Below are 24,559 nucleotides of genomic sequence, written 5' to 3' on the forward strand. Positions count from 1 at the left end.
ACTATTCTCCATTTGGGTGCCTGAATAATATTTAAAATAAAAATATTAAAAGCTGCTGCATACATTATTTGGTCCCTGCATAACATGTTGAGCTCATGCTGTATTGTTGTTGAGAGGTGGAAAAAAAAAAAATATTGTGTCTGGCCCTTTAAGAGAACAGTCCTCCTCGCCACCATAAGCTGGTGACAAGCAGTAGTCCAATCAGATGGTTTGTTTTGGTCCCGCCTTCTGCTCCGTGTATCTTGACACGTGGAGGGGGAAAAACACAAACCCAGATAAGACATGTGACTGCTCTCAGCGCTCTGCTCAGCTGATTGGGAGCTGCTGCTAGATAGAGTGATTGTACCCACCCAATTACTGATGGTTGTCGGTGTGATGATGATGATGTGTACTGTCAAGGCAACAAATAGATTCATAAATTTCATTGTCACACATTGCATGTCAGTGTCCCATTTATATAGCATGATATTTTGTTATGTTTAAACATGTGTCATGCAAACATAAAGTGACATAACACAACATAACCTATAATTAAATACAACTAAGTATAATCATTTAAGGTAGTCCAATTCAAAAACGTACTTTACTTGACTGTTACCATGTTATGCAACTTTATACTTACACCTCATTTCAGAGACTAATATTGTATCTTTTACTCCACTATATTTATGGTACAGCTATAGTTTCTAGTACCTTTGCAGAATATGATTTTACATACAAAACCTATGATTAGCTTATGAAAAGTGAAATGAAATTGCTGTATCACTATTGTATCACTATGACATAACACTGGACAGGGGCTTCTGCATAATGAGTGCTTTTACTTTTAATAGGCTACTTTAAATACATTTTGCAGATAGTACGGCTCTACTTATATTTATGCCAAATTTAAATACAGGGATTTTACTAGTAAAGTATTTTTTACATTGTGGTATTTCTATTTTTACTGAATACGATCTGAATACTTCTTCCACTATTGAACATAACATAGCACATAGCATAGCATAGCATAGCATAGCATAGCATAATATAACATAGCATAACATAATATAGCATAGCATAGCATAGCATAGCATAGCATAGCATAATATAACATAGCATAACATAATATAGCATAGCATAGCATAGCATAGCATAATATAACATAGCATAACATAACATAACATAACATAACATAAAATAACACAACCTAGCATAATATAGCATAGCTTAGCATAACAGAACAGTACAGAACCTAGCATGATATGGCATAGCAAAACATAACATGGATAGCATATCATAACATAGCATAACATAACATAGCATAGCATAGCATAGCATAGCATAACATAGCCTAACCTAGCATAACATAACATAACATAACATAACAAAACATAACATATCATAGCATAGCATAGCATAGCATAGCATAACACAACAGAACAGAACAGAACCTAGCGTAATATAGGATAGCATAGCATAACATAGCATAGCATAGCATAGCAAACCATACCATAACATAACATAACATAACATAACAAAACAAAACAAAACAAAACATAGCATATCATATCATAGCATAGCATAGCATAGCATAGCATAGCACAGCATAGCATAGCCTAACCTAGCATACCATAACATAACATAACATAATAAAACATAACAAAACTAGCACAGCACAGCACAGCACAACACAACACAACACAACACATCACAGCACAGCAGAGCAGAGCAGAGCATAGCATAGCATAACATAACATAACATAACATAACATAGTAGGATTCAAATGTCATTAAATGCATCGTGGCTTCATAATGGCTTGACAACCATGTATTGATATAAGCATATAGAGCCATTTTCAGCTCAGCCCCTGAGGGCATCCATTGTTGAACATGGTGTCTGATGGATGCACTGTGACAGTGGAATAAACAGCAGCCATGACTGGTGACCCTCATTGCAGGGTGCGGGCACGCCTACCCATGGCATCACTCGAAAGAGGAAGGAAAAAAAGTACAGTGAAATCAAGCCTTATCTGCAAAAAGGGGTTACTGAGTGCAAAACAGGCAGGCAAGTAGAGTGAGACTATTTGATCCACCGTGTGAGTCAGATTTTTCCCAGGAGACAATTTCTGGATGAAAGCAGATGCTGTAGCGTTTGTGTGGCGCGTTGGTCAGCCCGTGCAGGATGTTATGTTTTCACACTGTCCTTTATTGTACAGCTGGTAACGTGTGAAGTGTGATTTTCACAACTTTTGACAACATTCCCATGCACAGTTTGCTGGCAGACCAGCAAACAACCCCTGCTCAGCCTTGTTTAAGCTGCCGCTTAACAGCTCCCAACCCCCCATACACACCAACCCCCCTCCAACTCCAATCCTGCAGCGCGAGAGAGGGACCCCACCCAAAATTTGGAAGAGGAGATCAGATGGTGGTTGTTTTTGCTGAACATTCAAGCTTTGCATGCATAGGAATGAACAAAAATAACACAATGTTTCAGCTATTTAGCTAAATCTGCACACTCCTAACAAGTGTTAAATCCTATTTGCACGCATGCTGCATTAAAAATATAGAGTAAAAATAGAAAAGAAGACCAACTGACTCGTTGCGTCTATGAATATTGCTGCTTCTTTGACTGTATTTTGGACGTAATTGCACTCAAACTGAGATCATATTTGTATTTCATAGCGACAACATGGAGGTGTCAAAAGGAAATGTACTAAGTAATTTAAATGAACCCAGTTTTATGTTATTAATATTTTATCTGCTCAGATATTTATGATTTGAAGGACACAGCTGTGTTATGTGAATAACTACTAATAAATACCTCGTCATTAAAGCACCTTTTGAGGAATACAAATTGGAATTGGAATGGAAAATTAAAAAGTTTAAAATATCAGTTTTGCAACAGTTTGATGTGGTATTCAGGCATTTTAAAAACTACCTTTCAAAGGCAGAACATTTCAAAAATTAATTAGTCCTCTGTGTGCTGCATTTGAAAAACAAAGAAACAAAAAAAAAAATCAAATTGCCCATAAGCATTTCATCGCTTTTTCTTCTCCCCCGAGTTCCCTTTATCAATAACTAATTAATGTTCCAAAACAATAGCTCCGAGAATAGTGCGTTTCAATCATAGTCAGTTGTCCCATTGTCAGTGGACCCTGGGGTATAGAGTAGTTTTTCATCAGTTAAACTGCAGTTTGGTGAAGTCTTGTTGTCTCTTTGAACACAGAGCTGTTAACCACATTTGTGTTGCAAATCAGATTTTTTTTCCCTCCGTTTTGGCAGAGAACATAACATGATGCGCTGTCAATGCAAGAGATTCAGAAACACAAACGTCATGCATTGTGCAATCTCATCCACTGTTTTAAAGTCATTTGCATTCTTTTACTTTCAAGCGCTGCCGCTCCAACCCCTTTGAAGAGGGAAAACAGCCTTTGTGTTGGCGCTGAACTCAGAACTTGTCATCTAAACTGAAACTTCCAGTACCTCTAATGTGTCAGGTGCGGTGGCAGACAATGTGTCCCAGCCCATTTTTATTCCAGCAATTTTCCCCAGCGAGACAGTCAAAATTTATCCTCAGTGAGTTATTTCTGACTACGTGCTGCCAGCCGAGGTGATAAGGCTCTGGATGTTGAAATATTTCAAAGTTCACTGCATAATGATACAATTTGCTTTGTGGCTTTTTCCCTAATGGTGCCTGACGTCCAGACGCTTTGTCTTCAATCTTCAATCCGTTCCACACCCAAACAACTCCGTCAGTGTTTGTGCTTGTACTCGATGCACTTCCTCGTCACAATTTCATGCTTTCGACACCCTTGCCATTTAATTATCTACCTACATCCTTGTTTTAGGCGGCTGTTTTTCACATAAATTGATTGTGAAATTACGTGACAGAGATGCCAAGTTTTCACAGGTTATTGGAAACCTCTGTCCGCCTCCACCCCCTCCTCCTCCTCCTGTCTATTCTGTCAACACCTCTTGATTTTAACCACAGGTACAGCAGGGGCTCAGCCAATCATCATGGCTCCCCCAGAGTTCATCCAAAGGTAACACATTTGAAGCCCAGAACCACCCGAGGGAAATCCGTCCTTACCATTATGTGTATTCTGACACCACTTTAATGCCAGGAACATCAGTAATGCTGGGCATGTTTCAGATGAAGTGTTATATGGAAATACATTCATTGTGTCTTTCAGTTTGTCTTCACGTGTTTCCAGCTGCGATGCCAAGTCGAAGTAAATGAACGCTTAATGATTACTGAACAGCAGCAGCCTCAGCTCAGGTGGTAAACAAACCATTTGTCAGGCAGACTGGCAGCCTGATGACACCTGTGCAACATCCAAAACAGTCCCTAGATCCAATTTGCAGGTGTCCTTGCACTGGTGTTGTCGTTGCATTGTTACAGTTTGACATCCCTGTACTAAACCTGTTATTACTTGAAATCCTATGTTATTTTACTCATCTTTTAATAGATAGATTGTGCCATGAAACAACACACACATAACACACTTTGTCCAAATCATTTATCTGGGAGCTGTGAGTCAAAGGCAACCACACTTGTTTGGTGTTAGAGACAATTCAACACTCATCCAACAGGCTGCAACACTTAATCAGTCGGAACTGATTGACTCACTACTAGAAATCTTATGAATTAGATGACTAAGATTATTTAGGTTGGCCTTGCAGTTAAAAAAAAGAGCACCAGAACAGACAACTTTATGAATTACCAGTGACAAAGTGCTCTTGAACTACCACCAGACTCTATAGAGGCGCATCTGTGCAATGACCTCTGCAGAACCATTAACCTGACCCGCCAGATGGTTTGCTACACAGAACCATCTGAGAAGCTGTCATTGGAAACCATTTGTAAAAGGGCAGGCACTTTCAAAAAAATACTTGGAAGGTGATTGGATGAACGATCTGTCAATCAAACTCTTGCAGAAGCCAGTCGGGAGAAGAGTGAAAACATCTTTTCCATCAAGAAAATCCTTCAGCACCATTCTTTGCTCTTCTTTCAATGAATCTAGTCCTGATATAACTGATGCTATTGTAGCATCTACACTAACCTCTTCAGGAGCTGCTGTTGTTGTTTAGCACAAACAGTCGCCTCTCTGTGTCATCACACACTCCTAAGCCAAGCCCGTAGCTGCCAGTAGCTCCTCACAGGACGCTGATCGGTCCGTGCACTGGCTTGCTGTACACATTACTTGAATCCTGACAAGATGGATTTTCGTGATATGTGATCCAGCGATTTTCGCGCGAACTTGTGACATTGTGGGAATCTAGCTGCCGTCCAAGGTAACTTTTATCCAGCCCTACATTTTTAGGTTAGTATTACTAGCCGTGTACTGCCGACAACATAAAAGCTGCATTCATTAATTTTTTCTTTTCTTATGGCCACTTGGGCAGAACAAGCTGATAACACAACATCTAACTTATCGTCACCTTATGAAGTTTAAATGGAGACACGGAGCAACATCAGGTGTTTCTGTCCACCTAATGAATAAAAGTTTATTAATTTGCTCTCCTTAAAGCTCTGTTTTGTTCTCCACCGCCACGCCCAAAGCTGCCAGTAGCTCCTCCAAGGGTGCTGATTGGTCCGTGGTCTTGCTTGCCGGACGCAAACGCATTACTTGAGGTCTGACAAGATGGATTTTCGTGTGATAAGTGATCCAACGATTCTCGTGTGATCTTATGACATCGCGAGAATCCAGTTGCCATGCAAGCTAATGCAACTATGTGAATTTAAAGGATAATTTATGAAAACTTAAGATCTTTTTTTTAGAATTTTAGGCTAATGGTTACCTTGTAATCTTATGGAATCACTTTACTCACCAGTGTAAATGCTGAAATGAGGAACCCGGAAACCAGACAGGTTGTAAACAAACCAACAGATTATCTAAACCACTTTTGGAGAAGTTAGAAAACTTGAAATGTCGGTCATGATTTGATCAGGAAAATGGTGTGTGTAAAGTTGAACCAGGAAGTTGTTTTTTGTGAACTATGATGGATGTTTATAATTTAATTTGGGGTTTTCTTTCCTGTCTTTAAAAACCCATCGTTGTATCTTAGGAATTACGTCCATATTGGATGATTCCACACCCAAACGATTTATGTCCAATGTGTTTACGTTCAGTGCTAATGCAGGAAGTAGCGTGCTCTTTATGTAGCAAGGTTGAAAGTGAGGTCATGGAGGTCACGGTGGTGGATAGGTGTGTATGAATTTGACTTTTAATGCAAAGTTGCCATCTTTCCAGATCTCAACAATTAATTTGGTGAGTGCAGTATTATTCATACCAATAAGAATGACGGCCAAAGCTATGAAAATAAGAACCAAGTTGCAATAAACCAGAATTATCCTGTAACATGAAGATATAGAAACACATCTTTTTTGAATAGAAGAATTAGCTCTCAAATTTAGTGCTGGAGGTTTTTTTTGTGACTTTGAGATATAAGAGACTATGTCATTTTGAGGTCGCTCAACCCTTCCTTGTTGTGCTTTTTAAGGGAGAATGAAGTGGATGCACAGTGGTCGTCTGTCCGCTCACTTGCTCTCCGCTTTAATTCTCGTAACTCAGTGTGCACTCAAGTGGCAATAATGGGATTTTGGGAAGCCCATGTCAGATGTGATGAACTGCCTCCCTCTGTTAACACAGAGTTCAAGGGGGGCGGGGGAGATAACGTGTTGGCGAAAGATATGTCTGAGTTTGTTTTTAGGGTGGGGGAGACCAAGCGATTCTGTGAAACACAGTTAATCTTGTTACCTCGTAGTCTTAACACGTCTGACAGAGCTCAAAAGTTCAGGTGGCACTGTACAAGTCAGCATGTGCTTCTGCAGCTCTTCATCTCTGCTTATATACACTTCCTCTTCAGAGATGTCACATCATTTTCTAAATACTTCATTGGCTGCTAAAGTGTTGGTAGGTAGGTGCTGTTCGGTGGATTAAAAAAAAAAAAGCAACGTTAAATCATTGAAGGAAGGAGACATGGATGGAAATAGAGTTGGAGTTGCTCTTGTTTCTACGGTAACTGTCGACGGGGAGGTACCAGGGATGAAAGTGGAGGGAAAACAAACCTCCCCGCTCCGATGGCAACAGCACAGCAATTGGTTCTCGTTTCCTGCGAGGACAGGAAGAAAAAAAAAAAAACATAACAAGGTCCCCTAGTAGCCCAGGAGACAGTTCGATGTTGCATCAGAAAGCAAGAGGCAGGGCAAAATGAACACGCGCTTGTGAACACGCACGCTCAAACTTGCACACGCACATACACACACCCGCTCGCTCTCACACGCGCAACCACGATCACATGCTCCACTTCACCCCGCAGCCGCCCCTCCCTCTCCCGCTCTCTCACTCTCCCGCCAAAACATCCACAGCACGTGAAACCTGCCTAGAAACCGAGGGGAAACTTCCGCCTTGCTCTGATTGGCGGAGCTCCCTAGCAACCGCGTATGCCCAACCAGCCAGTCAGGCGCGTTGTGAGAGGCACACTGACCCAATGAAACAGATTATTCAGAGGCGCGGGCAGGCGCTGTGACCTGGTAACAGTCAGGAGAAGAAGTCAGGGAGACGCTGGAGGGGGAGAAGGAAGGCTTTCTGCGATTGGCTCACGGATTTCCTCTTTGTTCCGATTGGCTTGATGCTCTTTCTCTTTGCAGTCATTCATACATTTCTCTGCCTGCCTCAGCACTAGCTGCACTGTTTCCTCCACCCTCAGCCAGTTCGTTCAACTTCCACAGTGGCCACCCTGCCCTCAAGGAAATCCACTGCCCAAGGTCAAGGCAGAGACTGCGCAGCTGAAATGGGATTGGTTTAGACAGGCAGGAGCAGAACAAGATCCTAGTAACAAGTCTACCTCATCATGTCAGTGCAGGATTAAAGCTTGTGATCAACAACTTGTTAAACAACACAAGGGCTCTCGCTGTTGCTGCCGTCGCTGATGAGCTTGTTATTGTGTTGCTTGTAATGGACAAGGGCCAGTGAAAGGCGTAATTAGCTTTTCACTTCATAATGCAGCATTTGACAGGGCTGTTCTCCGGGCAAGGTTGCAAGACACAAATTAGCAAAATGGTTAGTTTGTTTTGGAAAACTTAGCTTTTTTGAAAGCAGCCCGGGCGAGGTTTGCAGAGTCTTTCAAACTGCTTGCTCCAGTAGTGTGGGGAATTAATGTCAATACCCTGCAGGATCAGGAGTTCACATTGAATAGTTAATGAGTTGGGGGAGAGAAGGACCCAAATAATTCTGCGAATGGAGCATGCCATGCATACTGCCTAATTTAACATAACTGCAGGCAAAAACTCGCTCAGGCAGGAACATTATACTGCTATGATTAGTAAAAACAACATTACCATCCAACGCAGAAATTGCTCACAGCTCCCTAACAAATTAGTTTACTCGGGTTGGAAGATAAACTGAATCTATATTAGGGAATTTATTTTTCGCTTTCATCAATAAATGCTGCACTGTTGTTATTTGTTCTGCACTGAATGTTTCATTTTACATTATGATTTGGAGCTAATAAGTGTTTTCAAGCTTGTTACAAATAGTACAATAGTGTACTGTTTACCAGAAACTGCATCAAATAACCAATGATGAAATGTTAGATAACTATCTCAACCCACAAGGAGTGCAGTCAGACAACCAAATACAACCCCCCATGTCAGTGATGATGACGTAAATGTAAGTAGGTCCTCCGTTATCCCTAATGACGATTGAATACAACTCATGTCAGTCAAATATTTGTCAAATTAAATGAGTCAATAATATGAGTGAGTGGACACAACGAAGTTTACTGAATTTTTGTATCTGTGTTTTTGATCATAAAATGACTTGTGTGAATGCTTGTTTGGTAATATTGTTTTTACAATATTTACCAAACAAGCCTTGCCAAATTTAATCTACCAGCCCAACACTATTTTCCCAGCCCAACTTAATCAAAAGCAGCCCAACTGAGCATAAACCAGCCCATTCTGGCAACACTGGTTAAAGGTGAAGTGAAAGATTTTATTGCCCTCTAATGCACTCACCTGACTGTTTATTTGGTACAACTGCAGTCTGATACAGCCCTGCAATAAAACCTTCCTTGAGACTGGAGGGAAATAACAGAAAGAACAGAAAGGACTGGAGTTCCTGCTGAGATCTGAAGACAAACACACAGACAACCTTGGTGCGTTTGTTGTTAGCTAGCTTAAAGCTGACGTCTGTACAGTTGGTACATTGGCAGCTTGGGGCGAATAAACACAAACAGTCCAGCAGCCAATGTTGCACGAATGACGCAATGCAAAAACTTGCTTTCTGTCTGAGCACAACTTTACACGGCATTAGTTTTAGCTACCTGATAGACTGGCATCTAAGAGTAATTCAAGACTTTTAAAGGAGTAGTTCCACATTTTGGAAAATACCATAGACTGTATAAGAAGTGGACTGCCATTTTGAAGCCACGAGATCGGCATTTTGGCCGTCGCCATCTTGGTTTTTGGCAACCAGAAGTTACATGAGAGGGTGGAGCTAAATACAACCAAACACTGAATAAGACATTTCTAGGTGACCAAATGTGTTATAATTAACTTTCATAAACTGAAAACACACTGCAAAAGGTTAAAGTTGTAAGATGAAAACACTTAAAACTCCCAGACCGGACAACGCCGCGCTAGTGACCTGTCAATCACAAGGTAGCCACGCCCTAAAGCATCCCCTGCCTTATGGTCTATTTGACTCTAAATGGGACCATAATTTACTAAGTGAACATCATGCTGTATTGAAGAAGACTTGAAACTAGTGATTGAGACCATAAACTCATGTTTACAATGTTTACTCGGGTAATAAATCAAGGGAGAAGTAGGGTCATTTCTCATAGAGTTCTATACAATGAGACTTCTTTTTGCAACCAGAGGAGTCGCCCCCTGCTGGCTATTAGAGAGAATGCAAGTTTAAGGCACTTCAGCATTGGCTTCACTTTTCAGACCCAGAGGTCACACACTGCCCTTCACTTATTTGCTTTCTTGGATGAGAAAGATGAAGCACCTCACCAATCAAGCTCACTAATATACATGTTATATCTAGTTTGTTTATTAATTGAGTTTCTGCTGGTTGCCTGGCAACCTTGCAGTGACAACAAGACTCCAGGAAGATACTGCTCCTGGCCAAAGAATAGTTTGGCACATAACCGCGACGTGTTGTTTTTACACTTTGGTATTTTGTACAAATCAAACAATCAAGATATGACATGTTAATTAGTGTGGTTTAGAGGTAGGTGTATTTTGTTACCTTTGGGCAGAGCTAGGCTAGCTGTTTCCCCCTGATTCCAGTCTTTCTGCCAAGCTAAGCTAAAAAGCTGCTGGCTGTAGCTTCATATTGAACGGACATGAGAGTGGTATCGATCTTCTCATCTAACTCTCGGCATTAAAGTGACTAAGTGTATTTTCCAGAAGGTTGAACTATTTCTTATGCTAGCTCAGTGAAGTGTGTCCCCTGATAAAATGGGACTTTTACTCCTTATTGTTAGCCTTGCCCTTCTGCATTTTGCGTGTGTGCAGGTGTGCATAATGCATTTGAGTTAGTCAGTATGCATGCTCTGTTGTATATGATGGAAGCTGACTTTGTTCCCCAAATGAATTGCTATTCGTCCCCTGGGTCCTTGGTAGCCTGAGGAATCATGAGATAAAGATCACACTGCATTTAGCAGTAATCACAGCAGGATCTCTCATAGGGATATGTACTTTTGTGAAATCTTAGATGTTGGTTCCTAACATATACTTATTGTCAAGATGAATATTAGCTCATGGGAGCTACATGGCGTGTACAGTTGAGATTAAAGGAACCCTAGCAGATGTTCTATATCATAAAACAAATCAGACATCAGAAGGTTTGATCTTCAAAGTTGAAACCGTCAGCAACCCAAGAAATTTTGCAGACCTTGCTGGGGTCAGCGCTGAACTCTTTTATTTTCTGCGCAGTGAGACCTTTATCTAACTTGTTAAAGGTCGGCGATCTTAGTTTCTCTCTTTGCCAAGGCCTCATTAATGTCAGAGGGGATGACTTCAAGACAAACAACCCTTGAGGGCCTCTCCAAATGGCCTGGAGCAACAGATGACTCACCTAATTTAGAGTTGCGTTTTAGGGGCCCGTAAATCCTCCCTTTCAATACGCGCCTCCATCTTTCACCAGCCTGGCAGCTTCTCAGAAGCCGATATGTGTCATGATTTTGGAGATTTTATGTTTGGCATTACGTCATCCCTCCAAGCTATAGGGATTTACATATCCTTTGGTTTTTTTGGGAGGGGGTGGGGGGGATCTGCCGTATACCGTGCTCATCCGTGAAATGACCTATTCAACTATTTTTTTGTTTTGTTTGGCCTGTAGAGGATCGCCTCTGCGGTCTGTGTGAAGCTAATTGGATACAGCAGAGCACCAAGCCAGGCTTCACAGCCAGGAGGAATAATTCCAGGAAGTAAAGCGTAGAGGTTTTTGTCTCCGTGAAAACAGTGTGCGTTCAGCATTTTAAGCACATCACCGTCGCCGGAAAGGACTGGCAGGAAAAATGAAAGACGGTAGACAGGTCTGTGAATAGACAGCAAAATCTTCTCTCGTCCTCTAAACACTGACACACACTTCCTCCTAGTTTGGGATAAAGTATTATCATGCAAATAATGACTTTAGCAGGAAATGCCAAGGAAGGGATTAACATATGCAATATTCATTCATATTAAAAGAAGTCCACAATGTTTAGCTATGAATCCTCCAAATGCTGCTTAGCCTTATCATCTTGACACACTAGCTGCATGGTTGTCGTGGTGGTATAATTAAAAACTGAATGTACTCCTCGTGGAAAGAGAATTTTAAATGAAACAAATGTTGGGAACTTAGCAGCTTTAATTGCTTCTCGTCTGACCTACATAGCAACTTCTCCCAAAAATCATTTATCAACCAAATCAATTATCCCCTCTTGGATTAGCAGACATGAAAGACCGGTTAGGATTCCACAACATCACCTCTCTGACATGGTTTAGAGAGACAGCAACCGAAATCAATTGAGCATCTGCTCCTTTCTTTGAAACCTCTCGCACTGGTGCAGCATCCTGGGCAGCCCCGGTGGATCTCAGGGGGGTCAGCGGCTCTGAAGGATCTCCACTGCGCTGCTGCTGAAGATTGCCTGGAGGTGTGACAGCCGCCCTCTGATCTACCGGCGCCTCTGAAGATCTGAGGACAGGCTTTGCCCGTTTCGTCAGTCGCAAGCGCTCCTCACATTAAAGCGGTGGCACTTGAGCGAGCCAAGCAGGCACGCAGCGTGAGCCCTGATTTCCACCGTCTCCCTGAAAATAAAGAGCCGGAGAATATCTCGCAGAGGAAGGCAGATACTGACACTGTAACCGAGCCAGTCGCCGGCATGTTCTGAATAATTTTGAGGTTGTCTTAATTAGACAGCCATTATCCAATATCTCAGTCAGTGCACACTAGAGTGGTGGTGCAAAGCATTTTAACTAACACCCACCACGCTTCACACCTCAAATGTGAGAATATGCTGAATGCAATTTTGTACCCCTCAGCAGCGGCTTTGCTGGTATTTGTGTTAAGAAATGATCCAGTTACCACTGAGGAATTTTATGCTTCACAATTCTATTTTCTGGTCAATTTAAGGAAGAAGGAGGCTGCATGACTGAGCTGCAAATTAATTTTACTGTCTTTACTGTCTCTGGCGTCCTTCCTTTTTTCCCAGGGGCTTTTGATTTTTGGGTGACTGACTGAGCCTTACACAGCTTTCTGTCACTGCTGCGAACAGCACATGGGCAGCAGATGTTAGAAGCCTGTGTGCCGGGATGGTGTTGGTCTCCTTGTCGACAGATGTGGCTCCATTTCAGGTTGACAAACACACCTGTGGCCAGGACCACCTGCTTTTGACGACCAGCACATTCCTGCAGCTCGCAGTCAGTGGAATTAATAGGTTGTTCTGAATTCACGGTGTGTGTGGGAGGAACAGCTATACCGCACTACAAATATTGCTTTGACACACACTTCCCTAATACATTAACAAGGCCAGGGGTCAACTACAGACATGTTAGTGGCTCTGTGAGGCTCAGAGCAGTGCTTTGAGTTAAATGGTAATGCCTGCATGCTAACATGCTGATGTTTAGTAGTGTCACAGTTTGGCTCAGTGCCCAGAGGCCCTCAGACCTTTTGTTAATACTTTAGACTATCTATCTTGCAATGTTTTAGCGGCTTATAATAGTTCTAATTTGTCTAGAGGATTTTGGTTTCTAGGTTTTGGGGTTTTCTGTTAAATTCCTTGTTTCGTTTCCTTTTATTTTGATAAGCTAACTCCTCGTGTCATGTTTGGTTTTATTCCTGTCTTTGTGTGTTTTCCCACCTCTTTGATTATCCTCACATGCCCTCAATTACTCACCTGCCCCTGATTTTGCCATTAGTCTTCCCTGTTTATACTCCCTTGTTTTGTTTTGGTCTAAAGGCCCTGACACACCAAGCCGACGGTCAGCCGTCGGATAGTTTGGGGCTTTCGATGAACGAAAGTGAGGAAAGCAAGCCAATAATTAAAGTCAAGAGGAAAAACACTCTTTTCATTTTTCATCTTCATCTCATCTGATCATTCCAATGCACGGATATTTCCACAACGACATGGTCATCTGGAATGAAGCTAAGTGGTGAGTGAGAGTGGTGTGAAAATGCTTAGCAAACGCCACTTTGTTTCATGTACGTATCATAACAACGGCTTGTATATCCGCCGTCCTCGGTCTTCCGGTTTCCCTTTTTGAATGACGAATACAGGCTACCGCCGTCTGCTGGTGTGGACAGTTGTTTCTTCTCATGCAGGCGCAGAACGTCCGTGCTAATTGTCCGTCGGTTGTAGTCTTTGCGTTGTGTTCGAGTGCAACTTGTTGGCCAAAACAAAGGTGATGTGAGGCGACCCAGCTTGTGGCCTTCGTCGCTGCTAGTTCTTTGGTGTCGGCTTGGTGTGTCCCCAGCTTAAAACCAAAGTATTTTCAGATTCCTGCAGTTTACGGGTTACCTTCTAGACACAACCCTATTTCAAACTTTTGATAATGGCGATCGAGGAAGCTGCAGTAGTTGCGATTGAAACGATGAACACCGAACTATACAAATGTAATGTGTTATTTTTCACCACTATAGTACCGCTATACTGTAGTCAGATATTGGGTTAATTTCCCTTTTTGGTTTAAGATTTTTTTCTCAAAGGAGAACACAACACATACAATTTACAGAGCAGATATGTATGCTGAATAAGACAAAAAATGCAATTTAATTTCAGTTGGACTTTAAGGGATCACCAAAGTTATCACAATTCATCCTGAATGAATGTACCAAACCTCACAATGTTTTTAAGATGTTTTTCAGTCTGGACCAAAGTGGTCCACACCGCTAGTTTGGCTACTTCACCTCAGGCCATGCCATATCTGAGAGACACAGAGTGGGGGGACATACATTAATAAAAGCTAAAGATCAATGTAGTCAAAAGAGGACGCCACTTGTTCAAAGCTTGAGCATAAAATATGATGATGATGAGCTGTGTTCAGGACCTGTCTTTGGATTTTCAAGAAATGGCATTTAATATTTATGAAGATGTTCCCATGGCAGATATTTTTTAATTGTGAGAGATTTCCCCTCTGCCTAGTTAATAATAGAATATACCAGATAGACACCTAACTAGCAGTATAATGGCTGGAGACATTGTCTTGTGCCCAGAGCATTTTTGTGCGGATCAAACGATCATCCAGGAGCGCTCACACACACTCAGACAGCATTGTGACAGCTCACAGCTATGCCTTAAATCCAGGAGTTCAGAAAGGCGAATATGTCTCTGCCTACTTGAGAGAGGATGAGTAGATTTTGGCATAGTGGATACGAGCTGCAGCTGGCTGGTCCTCCATCGCCAGCAGTCACAGTCAGCCTCCTCATCTTCCCTCAGTCAGCGTCCCAGGGGAAGCAGGAATTGACGTGCCATTAAAGAGGCTTTGAAGAGAGGCGACTGTCAGCATGACTGCCTCCGCTTTTTAGCAGTGAAGGAATGGAAGCACAGATCTGGGTGCATTAAGGACACAGGGAACAGCTCTGGAAATACATTTCACTGTGTCTTGTGTGCTACAAGGACTGGGAGATGGGTAGAGCTGTCTCTGAAGCAAAAAACTGTGATGGAGAAAGTTTTTTTTCCAGCAGACAAAAGATTACAAGAACAATATGAGTCACATACGGAAAAACTAGATAGCTACCTGTGATTGTTTAACAGGCATTTGCCATTGAACGCAGAGATACAGCTGTGAATAAACAGTCACAGGAGCATCAATAAGTCATCATATCATAATTTAGAATACATTAAACATATATTGAGGAGTTTTTTGTCCCTGTATTTCAGTTTGTCCATGACCTTAGTGACATCACAAAGACCTAATTATCTCAAACACACACCAAAGGGGAACCAAGCGTAACCAAACCCACAATGATGTCATGTGTTCAGTAGCCGGTACAGTGACTCGGCAGAGGAGATGACCTCATTTCCTATGTGGTTGCCATTAGAAAAAAAAGGAGTTTTGGGGACTTTCTATGTCCCTCAATGTTATCATTAAGATTTAAATTTCACAAAAACAACATAATGCATGGTTGCTTTTACATCCTCAAAAATTAGGCAAAAGTGAAGATACAGTAAGAGAGTGTGAACGGTTGAACCGATCTACTGTATCTAAAAGACAACCTGGTCTAACAGAAAGGCGTATAAATAGCACATTACACAGACATTCAGCATGTCATTAGGACGCATTTTAGGCTATTCGCGTGTCATCTGTAAGCCGCTTTTCACGTGTCTTTTGTATGGCACGCATCAGCACTACTGGTTCAGAAACGTCGCCATTCAACGTATCCGTGGTTTGCAGAAATGTCCAATGGCAACCTTTTTTTCTGGCGACTGGGTTGCGAAAACCGGTCTCCTGGTTAAAAATCCTGTGTTTGTTGGACCCATCCACCTCCCCACCCGCCACACTTACCTCACTACCTCTGAGCGTGGCATGTTTACACGGATGCGTTTACATTGCAGTCAGTACAGATTACATGGTGTACAAATGACACGCTAAAAGCAAGAAGGCATTCGTATTGCACGCTAAATGCTTTGCGCATGTTATTCATACACATTTTCATGCAAAGTGGCTGCCAAGGAAAAGTGGCTGCAAAATGGCATTTATGTGTATGTCAGAGCTGTGTCCTACAGAACATAACATCATGAGTTGGATGTCATGAATACATTCTATGCATGTCATAAAATAAATAACACCCGAGAGCCATTTTGTCTCTTATCCACATCAAGCCGGTTCATGCCACACGGCACATTAACACCGAAAAAACAGCATTACACTCGCTTGGTTTCAGTATAGCATTCACACTGCAACCTTCATGGCTCATTTTGCATACTGTTCCGTGAATGGTTTTGTTCGTTGTTTGTCTCCTGAGTGTCTCTGAATAAGCATGTGCCCCGCCCCTCCCTACAAGCACCGCCGCCACGTCTGGCAGCACAACTGGTGTGGGATCAAAAGAAGTCGTGTAAACAAACCCATGAAAAGGGTTATGTTACGGATGACACCATCACTTAATTACAGTGTCTTTTACGCAAAGCTGAGGCTCGCTTGTTGCCATGGAGGGATGCACAGCCATCCAGATGATGCTTGCTGTTACTGAGCTGCAGTAAAACCAGTAAAATGTTTCATAGAGAATTAAACAAACATGGGTCACCGTTGCAGTAAGTAGCTTATCACGAAACCTCTTTCTGAATATAAGATCCTGCTGTCCATTTAGCCTCCTTTGATGCATGTAAGTCCACGACTTAAGTACACAAGTATGGTTTAACTAATGAAGAAGGATTTGGAGCGCTGAGGTCACGTCATATGACCTTTGACCTTCTTTGTGTGACTGTCCCCTCTGGCGTAGGATGAGATCAGAAACCCTGGGCCCCATCTAGTTTCTCACAAATCTGCAAAAATGGACAAACCAAACGAACACATTCTCACTCCCAACTCGTCAAATACTGCCACTTGGTCAGTGCCCCTCGGCATCGGAGGCCGACGCACGGGGTACCCCTTTTGCGTTACTTTTCGACAGACCAGGAACGGCGTGTCAATATACGCTCAATACATGCATAGAGTCCTTCCAAAATAAACTTCCGTTTTCAAAGGAAGTTAGGTTTAAGCAACACAACAACTTAGGTAGGGTTAGGAAACGGTCGTGGTTGACGTTAACTTCATTGACTAGCAACTCACAGGACTTAGTTTCACAAGGGACACCAACACTGGTCTCCGGGTTGAAAGTCCTGTGTTTGTTTGACCCTTACGTCCGCCCTTAGCGGACTCTCACGCTATTAATTCTACGTCACCAGCTCCGACCGTCGAATAACGCCGCAGGTTGGTTTACATTGGAGTTAGATAAAAGCACAGTTCGTCACATACTGTGGCTAAAGAGTACTTGCGTACGTCGGTTTCCAATGCTGAGGGGCACTGACCAAACGGTGGTATTTGACTAGTTGGGAGTGAGAACGGGTTGACCAAACAACTTTTGATCCCTCATATTGAGCAGATGTAAGCACAAGTGTACACCGTCATTACTTCTATCTATAGCGAGTCATCATCATACAACAGAGGTAATGACAAGCTATGGTCTTTTCATTTCCATCACACATTCTTGTGAGGAAGTGAGAAAATGTCTTGCACTTTCAGGGGCTAATTACAGTACCTGCTATAAGTACCTCATTAAAACAGATGATGTCTGCCATCTTTAACCAACAAGTCAGCTTTTCTTGTAGCGTTCATTAGCAAACCCCAAAAATAGTTCATTCATAATCCTTCTCATTTCTTGACTATAGTTTCAAAGTGATCTTGTGGGGTTATTTTTAGCATTGGTTTTATATTTTTAGTCCTACAGCTCTTTCAGGGCAGCTACATTCCCAGAAGTGAAGCTCATCTGACCAGACTGAACTTAAAAGACGACCACAACATCTACAAGCTGACTTCTTTTTCCCTGAAAATCCCTACATGTTGTCAGACTGGGATTTTTTTTTTTAGAGCAATTGCTTTGAAGCTCTCGCCCTGATTTAGCAGAGGAAGTGAATGTTTGCTCAGTAGAAAGTCGAGGGAGAGGCACGCAGGTGGACAAAAATAGCTGCAAAAACTTTCGCCCCTCTTTTAGGTGGGTGGACAGGACTTTGGGGCGGCAGCGGAGGCAAACAATGACATCAGGATCACCTCCCACGCACATTTCAGTGCACAGCCTCCGCTCCTGCTCCTGTGGTGACCGAGGCGTCGACATGTTAGGATCAAGTGATGTCATCCCATAAGCAGCTCTTCTGTGGTCTCCCTCTGGGGCCTCTGTGACCCCTCAGGAGCCACCTGCAGTTCATAAACATCACCCGTGTGCACTGTCGGGAGGGTTCACAGGAAAGTCCACGGCCCCAGATGGCCATCAAAGAGCGTCAGAGATGCAAAGGGCCTAAAACAAGGCACCACAACATTCCTGTTGCATGTTGTCAGCCTGATGAGGGGAAATCCACCTCAGGAATGAGTATGACGACAGCCTGCTAATATGCTGGCTCTGCAACCTTGTTAGTTTGACACTATTTTTGATTAAATCAGATCAGAACAGACTCTAATTCAATTTTAACTACTACAGCTAAGCCACTAATGTCTTACCAATCAGAGTATACCAGAAATGTTTAATCAAAACAGTTTTGAATGTAGTTCATTCTTGAACTTGGGAACAGTAGTTTGACAAAATAATCTTAACTCAAGGTCTGCTAACTAGCTTTTGATGACTGGAAAGATGTGGGAAATCCACCTTCAAATAAGTGGATCTTGAGTTAAAGGAATAGTTTCACATTTAGGGAAATATACTTTTTCGCTTTTTTTGCCAAGAGTTAAATGAGATTGATACCACTCTCACATCTGTACAATAAATATGAAGCTACTGCCAGCAACCAGTTAACTTAGCTAAAGGTGGAATTATAATTTCCATGTCCATCACGTGATGCCTTTGGGCCCAAAAGTACTTTTTCCCATAGACTTACATTGGGAAAGAGACATCTGTATCTCAGGTAAATCAACTCCCCAGTATGAACACTTGAATAGCCCTTATTTAAATCATTAGGTCCTAAAAGTTGTAAAATGCACTAATAGCTGAATCCAGAGTTATTTTCCTTCCTCCGTTCATGTGAATGAGGGCTGGGAGGCGGGGTTAAAGGAAACCCTACTGCGCCTGCTATAAGGGCCCAATGACTGCGGAAGATTGGCGGATGATCCGGGTACTTTATCACTCGGCAGTCGAGCCATTTTGGCTTCATGCGCCACTGAGCAACTCTCATAGGAATGAACGGGAGCCCGCAATTAGCTCAAGATAGCACATTAAAATGTTGAGCATGTAATAGACCGTTGTTGCATGTCATCCTTCCTCTCTCTCCCCTCATTTGCTGTCATCTTGTCAACGTCACTATCCCCCAAAAAAGGCACAAATACCACAAAAACTACTGTAAAAAAAAGTATTTGGGTTGCCAGATTGTAAAAAAAATCCATTTGACAGGTGTATATCCCCCTCTTGCATAACTTGCTTTGTATTTTTAGAAATTAACTGAATGTTTGACCACTTAAGCAACTCAACCAAAATCTTTTTATTTATTTATTGACAGTAAAAACATTTACAACTGCAGGCCTGCCCTGATGACTTATTATATGGCTAGAAACTCATGGCCCTTTGTTAATGATCACCTCACTCAAGGTGAATTAAAGGGCCAATGAAAAAGAGGAGGAGAATCTGTTGAATGTCTTACTGCTGATCTAAAAAACATGAACAAATGATTTAATAAAGCCAATAGTTATTAGAGAGCGGTACCAAATTTGTTTCTGTTCCTGAGAACGTTTCCCCAGCAGCTCTGTACCTGCGCTGCAACTTATTAATGAGGAACTAAGCACAGGAACCCTGAGAGCATTTAGTATTACTGTAGGTACCTCAGTGACACTTCAGGTGCCGGAGAATGTCTCTACATCTTAATTAGTGTTTCTACTATCCATCCAGCAAGGAGAAACTGTGTCACAAACAGCCCAGGGGTGATAGAAACAGGCCCACTCCTGTACAGACATTGATGCGTGTCTAATGAGTCCATCAGCCTGACAGCACGGCGTCCTGGGGGACCATTGGCTCATGATTACCAGTGTATCACAGATGAATGTTCCTGTATTGAGAATGCCATCTGTCATTACATCTGAGTGTATGTTTACCAAACAGGGGGCGCTTGGTAATTCATGTGCAAGTGCACCTGTTTGTTGTTTTGGCAAATTAAAACAACTTCCCATCACATATCTTGCATTTCCTCGGTCAAATGTGAGTGTGCGTGTGTGTGTTTGTGACAGACGAGGTTCAAGGCCATTAAAATGTAAGTCTCTATATGTCAAAAGCCACCGAGATATGAATGATTTATCGTACATACCTCAAGAGCGCACACAGTATATTAAAGTTTCAATAATTGATGCTCCATCCCGTTGGTCCCCAACACAATTTTCACACATCAGGTGAGGCAATCAAAGTGAAAATGATGTATATCAACTTAACTTTGCATCGCAGGATTGAAAAAGGCTCCCCGGGGAGACACAATGAGGTGGAAGTACTCGTAATATAAAAAAAAAAAGCTGTTGCACGCACATCAGCAACCTCTTAGCTCTTCATGCTGAATGGTTTTAACCCTCACATTCTGTCAGCACTTGGTAAAATCAACCTCCTTTCACTCGGATATAGTAAATATTTTCACCTTTTTTTAGCGATCAGCTTGAAGATGGAAAGCCTTTTCATCAGTCGACATGACTAGCTAGCATGTAAACATCACATGGCATGTCATCATTCGGTAATTGACTTGTATCTCTCGCTATGTACAGGTGCAGCTCTCTCTATAGTGGTGAGAAATCTTAAAACCAGGTCAAATGAGATGAGAAAATAACGCATGAGTGAGAGTGGGTGTGTTTGATTTGCCAAACATGATTTAACTGAACACACTTGAGCCTTTTGACACATCACGTAAGCATGTATCCATTAAAAACTGAAAATAACAGTCTGCTGTGAAGAAATCCTGCAGCTTTGTTGCTTAACATTTAGTCTGTCATTGGCTAAAACCAAATATCACTATATCCTTTTTTTACTTCAACATTTCCAACACTGAGTTTCCTGACCCAGTGCAGCGCTCCATGTTTTCTTCATCATTATATCATTGTTATGTAACATATTTTATTTTACAACATGTTTTCTTTAAAATACATTAAAAGCATGTTAATATTCCCAGAGATATTCCGTATTAAAGTCAAATGTTTACTATAACTTTAATTAAAAACTTGTTGAATGTTGATGTTGAATGTATCCAGTCTTAAAGGTGCAGTGTATAGGATTTGGTGGCATCTAGTGGTGTGGTTGCAGATTGCAACCAACTGAGTACCCCTCCGCTCACTCCTCCATTTCCAAGACTGCGGGAACTGCCGTGGTAACGTCGTAAGCCTCGCTTAGAGGCCATCCTTAATCTGTCGTGGAGCTTTGTAGAGGCAGCAGGTTAAATGTCTAATATGTAAAATATCAATATAAAATGAGCGCAAGGAACGCCATTCACTGTTTATAGGCAACAACAACAGTTGAAGCTGTTGTCATTGGTTGCTCTTTGAAGGTCAGAGACAACCTAGGTCAAAGTTGAAATAATTGGAACTTTGAGCGCAGGGCTCGGTGGCGATTTTGAGCGGTGTTCCACGCCAAGAGTAGCGATTCTGCCTCGTCGGGCGGCACCGTTGTCCTCATAGGAAAACAATGGCATTAGCGATTTTACCGCTGATTATGTGTTGACGGCTTTACCATAATAACACTACTTTAGGAGCAATGGAAGTCAGATGGTGGCTGGCAGTACCACGGTTTTGCACTCTGCAACTCACGTTACCGCAGTTTCTCAAGTGTGTCGGAGAACTACGGTGACCTTCAGGTAACATTAAAACATGAAAGGCTCTCTCTAGAACCAGTGTTTGGTTTGTCCGTTCTGGGCTACTGTAGAAACATGGTGGAGCAACATGTCAGACTCCGTGAAGAGGACCCGCTCCCTATGTAGATATGAAGGACTCATTCTAAGCTAACGAAAACACAACGATTCTTAGTTTCAGGTGATTATACACTAATGAAAACATAGTTATGAATATTTTATTCCATTTCTGCTAATACATCCCCTGAAATGTTGCACACTGTTCCTTTAAATTGGTACACCTAAAAGGAATAACAGCTACAGAATTAAAAAAACACTGCTACATCCTGATTTTTCACAGCGACAGTTTGTGCGTTGCGCGGAGTGAATAACAGCGTGCCATGTGTTACATTTCCGCTGTGTTTAGCTGCCATGCTGCCTTGTTATTGCTCATGTTCATATTCTGCACACATTCGTGTGGACAGTTGTTCTTTCCACGGTTGCAACATGTGCTCTGGTTTCTGGTCGACTTCCTCTAGGTGTGAAGGGAAGCCTTCTGTGCCCTCGTGATTCAAGTGTGTGACATATGAAAAAACAATCATATGATAAGACAGATGCTTATGGTTTCAGAAAGCTCTTTTTGCCCAGATACAGCCTGAGTGTATGTGTGTGTGTGTGGCGGTGTGGGTGGGGGGTGGGAACTTGTTTACAGCTCACACACGCTGCTTTTGAGTCCTCTCGACAGGGGAAGAAAGACGGCGTACCAGAACTTGGCAGAGTGAAAGTGCAGCACACTAGTGGTGAGTTTTTCAGGGATAAAAATACTGCTACCGGTGAGCAGCCTCCAGCTCAGCGGTGAGACTAGAGGTACAACAGCCTTTGGGCTTTGAAGCATCACTATCTGTGGCAATCAGCCCAGTGTGCTGAAGTAGGTTAAACCAAATCTCCATAATATGCAAATGCACGGTCTTCGGATTAAACTTTCTGGGAAGTTGCCTTTACTGTATATACCATATAGAAGGTGTATTATGGTTTTTCACACGTGTCTTCAATCCTCTTTGAATCCCCCCACAGCATGCACATTTTCACAGCCAGCATAAGGCTGAGGAGCGGATAGAAACACTTAAGCCTGACTATAATACATAATATACTGCATTTCTGGACATAAATAGGGTTTGTGTGAAGTCAGGGAAACCTTAAATGAGCAGATCCTCAGGGTGAGGCGCTCAGCGAGGGACTCGGTGCCAACCAGCCCTGCAGCCTGGCAGCTCTCTGCTTGATTGGTCTCAGTGGGCAACTGGGACGGAGGGCAGAAATGTACATAGACATGCAGGCCGTACACATGCTGAAAGTGATGCGCACAAATGCTTTAACAACATAAAAACGCCAGTTAAAACAGTGGCGAGAGAAAGCACAGCCATATACACCCACATATTAAAACACATACCACCCACATCCAAACACATGACACCCACATCACACCCACACACATTAAGAGTCTCACATATGAGCACAGCACGGGGGGCTGGGTTCACATTGCCTGCGTGCTCAGTGCCTATTCAAAAGCTAATTCTTCTGCGCCGCGATTCAAAAGAGCTTTGGCCGGCCACCTGCACTGATGATGATGAGGATGAGGAGAGAGGGAGGAAGGACAGTATAGGGGAAAGAAAGGGAGGAGGGGGGAGGTAGCAGTGGAAGAATGACATCACCTCCCCTGAAATGTCACCATTATCTCAAGCCTCGGCTAAGCTGCTGTCTACAGAGGTGACATCATCCTCTCTTCGCCCCTCCCCCCTCTGTTCTCAGCGAGGTTGAATGTGGTGAAGGGGAGCGTGTTTGTTTTTGTGCATGTGCACGCAGGCGTGTGTGAGTGAGTGAGTGTAGGAAATCAAGGGAAGCATGAGTGGATGTTTGTCTGCGCTCTCCGTCTTTCATGCCTTTTTAAAACCGACAGAAAATAAAGCCTACTTCAATGACAATTAATTTGCCTCAGTTAGTGTGGATAGGATTATAATCAGTGTTTTTATGTTGACAGAAATGTGATTCGGTTTCTATGTTGTTTTGCATGTCGATTTGCACATATTAGAATCTAAAGTAGGCTATATAATCCATGTAAACGATACCAAATGTTAAAACACATCATCTCTCTTGCCTCTAGTTTGTTGTTTCTCTTTCTTTACAGGACAGGAGACAACGCGCATTCAAATTTTAATAACATCAATGTAAAAACATGCCAGGGTTAGCTCAACAGCTAATAACTAAATCAATCAATCTGTAAAAACACCAGATCATTCATGAGTGCATCTGAGTAGATTTTAACCATAACTTAAATGTTTTTGTTTTAAAAGATATTGCATGCAGTGTAGTTCCTTATTTACATTTATTACATAGGTAGAATATAATATAATAAGGTTTGATGCTCTCACAGAAAATGCTGATTGACAATGTTGCTGCATCTGAATGGTATTTAGCCATTTGGTTTTGAGTAATCAGTCTCTGAGATTTCTGCCTCCACCACGATACAATAGAGGTCAATGATATTTTGTTTTTGGTGCATAAACTAGAGAAAAAATGACATTTGAAAAATTCAGCAGAAACATCTCAGTCC

The 24,559-nt window shown here is 42.2% G+C and overlaps 1 long non-coding RNA gene across 2 annotated transcripts in view; it reads left to right on the top strand.

Moving 5' to 3' along the window:
* Positions 1 to 24,559, top strand: part of LOC119477557 — a 31,252-nt gene that overhangs the window by 1,015 nt on the left and 5,678 nt on the right. The window lies entirely within an intron of this gene.

This window comes from Sebastes umbrosus, chromosome 18, assembly GCF_015220745.1.
Source record: "Sebastes umbrosus isolate fSebUmb1 chromosome 18, fSebUmb1.pri, whole genome shotgun sequence".
Taxonomy (NCBI): Eukaryota; Metazoa; Chordata; class Actinopteri; order Perciformes; family Sebastidae; genus Sebastes; species Sebastes umbrosus.